This window comes from Otolemur garnettii, unplaced genomic scaffold, assembly GCF_000181295.1.
Source record: "Otolemur garnettii isolate 467f Iridium unplaced genomic scaffold, OtoGar3 scaffold00144, whole genome shotgun sequence".
Taxonomy (NCBI): domain Eukaryota; kingdom Metazoa; phylum Chordata; class Mammalia; order Primates; family Galagidae; genus Otolemur; species Otolemur garnettii.
In genome coordinates, this window is record NW_003852539.1 from 2556955 (window position 1) to 2561004 (window position 4050).

Sequence of the window (4050 nt, forward strand, 5' to 3'; positions counted from 1 at the left end):
AAGCCGGGGACTGGCGACAGGGGCCAAGCCCATCCGGCCTCCGGCCTCTTAGGCCGCGGCCAGGAGTCTCGCGCTCCCTCTGTCCTTCAGACGTTCCCTCTGGGGTCGCCCGCACCGCCGGGGACCCTCCTCCAGCACTGGCTGTCCTTGGGTCGAGCCCCGGGCTGGCTGCGCGCCGGCGCGTCGCCCCCAGGGCTCCTCACGTCCAGCCGCCGGAGCCGGCGGCTGGACACGCCCACTCTGGGCAAGCCCCGCGCGCCCGCCAACCGGAAGCCGGAAGTCGGGAGCATCCTCGGGCGCGCGCATACCCCGTGCTGCAAAGCGGGACCGTCACACGTTTCCCAGCAGCGGTGATGGAGCGGCTTCGAGGCTGACCTGTGAGGAAGCCCCTTCTCTGTCATTCACTCATTCGTTCAATTATCTTTAGAGACTGTAAGATCTACCACACATTCTTATAGGCTCGGAGACAGAGTACAGCAGTAAACAAAATGAAGTTCCTGCTTTTCTCATTGAGGGTGAAATTAATTGATAGTAATAAATAGAGAAAAAGATGATACCCTAGGCAACAGTACGGATTATGAAGAAAAAGGAAGCAGGATGGGGGAAAGGGGGGCAAAGAGGATGACTGGAATTACCTTGGTAGGCCAGAATATTTGTATCAAAGTCTGGAATATATACTTTTGATTTTCTTAAAGGTAGTGTGCGGAGGAGTTCCCCAAAGACCACACTGCCAAACAAGTTAAATTTAAAGAGGATTCTTTTTTTTTTTTTTTTAAGAGACAAGAGTTTCACTTTGTTGCCCTGGGTAGAGTGCAGTGGTGTCACAGCTTATAGCAACCTCCAGCTCCTGGGCTTATACGATTCTCTTGCCTCAGCCTCCCCAGTGGCTGGGACTACAGGCACCGGCCACAACGCCCTTTTTATGGAAGAAACAAGACCGCCTCAGTGTCCCAACGTCGGGTTTTTGAGAGCAGCCCCAAGTGCTTCAAGCAGTGGTTCTCAACCTTCCTAATGCTGCAACACTTTAATACAGGTCCTCCTGTTGTAGTGACCCCCAGCCATAAAATTATTTTTGTTGCTACTTCATAACTGTAATTTTGCTACTATTATGAATCATAATGTAAATATCTGATATGCAGGATGTATTTTCATTGTTACAAAGGGTCGAGACCCACAGGTTGAGAACCGTTGAAGGGGTCAAGTTTTTAAGGCTTGGTCTGCATCCTAGTAGGCATGCAGGCTGTCCAGGTGCGTCCAGGTAGGTAGCAAGCAAGCATTGTACAGGAGCAGAATTTTGTGGTTAGCCAGCCATACCTCATATATCTTTGTTTTAATATTTTCCCCCAACACATCTTACTTTCAGTACTTTCCCCATCTTAGTCTCAGTATTTTCCCCACTTGGTATTGTTTAAAGGTTAGCTCGTGGACAGTTGTTGCCGCCTGGTTCTTCTCCCAGGGAGTTAGCCAAGCAAAAAACTGGGAGTGAACTCGAAGCAAGAAATCAATTAGTACTTTCTCATATATCTTGGAGGTGAATTAGACGTATTTCATTTCTTTTTTTTGAAAGCTTGCAGTCCGGAAATTTGCCAGGGTAGTTAACTGGTACTTCTCCATTATAGCCTAGGCCTGACACCTTTCTGTCTTAGCCTAGGCCCAGTAGGCCTAACAGTATGTATTAGTTTGCTAGGGCTGCCATTAAAAAAAAAAATCACAGGCTGGGTGGCCTAAACAACAGAAATTTCTTTTCTCGAAGTTCCACAGCTAGAAATCCAGTATAAAGTGTGGGCAGGTTTGGTTCCTCCTAAGGCCTATTTCCTCCGCTTGCAGATAGCTGACTTTGTATGGGGGGCAGGAGGCAGGGGAGGGGGGATTGGAGGATGTCACAGTGTGAGGTGCTAGGAGTTAGGGATTCAACATAATAAATTTCGGGAGGAATAAATTGAGCTCGTAACAAAGTATCTAAGAGATGGAAAAATAGTAGGGAATTATCAGAGGGAAAGCTGAAAAGCCAAGATCCAGGGAAGTCATCCAATTTAGAAGCCACTTTTGCCCTGAGGGTATTTACCTAGCTGGGGTAGTGGGGAGATAACCTTGTTTCTAATTTCAAAGAAGAAGAAAATATATAAAACAAGGCCTGGGTGGTGCTCACACCTGTAATCCTAGAACTCTGGAAGGCCAAAGTGGGTGGATTGCTTGAGCTCACAACCAGCCTGAGCAAGAGTAAGACCCTTGTCTCTAAAATAGCTGAGTGTTATGGTGGGTACCTGTAGTCCCAGCTACTTGGGAGGCTGAGGCAAGAGGATTGCTTGAGCCCAAGAGTTTGAGGTTGCTGTGAGCTGTGATACCACAGCAGTCTACCGAGGGCAACAAAGTAAAACTCTGTCTCTAAATAAATAAATAAATAAATAAAGGAAAGTAAATAAAACAGTAAGTAAGGAGTGAAATAGAAGACCCTCCTTGTAATGACTAGGATGGCAAAGACTACAGTCCAGGCGTTCTCAAACTACGGCTTGCAGGCCACATGCAGCCCACCTAGGACATTTATCCAGCCCGCCTAGTGTTTTTGCCGCTGCTGCCTGTCCTGCTTTGCAGCCAACTTTTCCCGGGGTCTGCAGTCCAGCCCTCCAATGGTCTGAGGGACAGTGAACTGACCCCCTGTTTTAAAAGTTTGAGGACCCCTGGACTACACCCTCAGAACCAGAGGGTTCTGACTTAGAAATGCAACTACTTTAGAGGAATTTATAGGCTGGGATCAAATTGCCAATCTCAAGCCATGATCTTGGCTTAAGATCGTCTATGGTGCTACCAGATACCTGGCAAAAATCCACTTTGGAAAAAAACTCTATAACTGTAGGCCCTAAATCTTTCTTTCTTTCTTTCTTTTTAGAGACAGAGTCTCACTTTATGGCTCTCAGAGTGCAGTGGCATCACAGCAACCTCCAACTCTTGGACTTAGCCAGTGGTTCTCAACCTGTGGGTCAGAACCCACAGGAACTGTATTAAAGGGCTGCGGCATTAGGAAGGTTGAGAACCACTGGCCTAGGCTCTTCTCCTGCCTCAGCCTCCCAAGTAGCTGGGACTACAGGCGCTCGCCACAATGCCCAGCTATTTTTTTTGTTGCAGTTTGACTGGGGCTGGGTTCAAACCCACCACTCTCGGTATATGGGGCCCACGCCCTACCCACTGAGCCACAGGCGCTGCCTGGCCCCAAATATTTCTGACACATAAGTTTTCACAGGCAATGTTAAGTACATAATTAAAGAGGTAAATGGGGATACTAGACTCTTTTAGCTAGAGTGAGCAGGGACACAAGAGAAATAGGCCTGCAGAGACATCTGCCTTTGGAATTATCAGATGAAAACTATAAAATAATATTTTTTTTATAGAAATAAAAGATACTTGGGCAATTTTGGAAGGTTCCTGGAAACTATAAAAAGTGATAGAGACCAGGTCTTGTGGCTCAACCCTGTAATTCTAGCACTTTGGGAGGTCAAGATGGGAGGATTGTTTGAACCCAGGAAACTATCATGATGCCACTGCACTCTATCCTAGGCAACAGAGTGAGACCCTGTTTCTAAAAATAATAAAAACCAGCCCCCTCCCCAAAAGACTCAAAAGTGATAGAGTAGATGTAAAAAAGAAGTAAATAGAATTCTATCTTGTGTGTGAAAAATACAACAACAGAATTAAAAACTCAGCTGGACACAATTGTCTCAATCCTATAATCATAGCACTCTGGGAGGTCAAGGTGGGTGGATCACTTGAGCTCAGGAGTTAAAGATCAGCCTGAGAAAGAGCAAGACCCTGGCTCTACAAAAAAAAAAAGAGAGAGAGAGAGAAAGAAAGAAAGAGAGAGAGAGAGATAAGGGAAAAGGGAAGAAAGAAAGAAGGAAGGAAAGAAAGAAAGAAAGGAAGGAAGGAAGGAAGGGAAGGAAGGGAAGGGAAGGAGGGAAGGAAGGAAGGGAAGGAAGGAGGGAAGGAAGGAAGGAAAGGAAGGGAAGGAAGGAGGGAAGGAAGGAAGGAAAGGAAGGGAAGGAAGGAGGGAAGGAA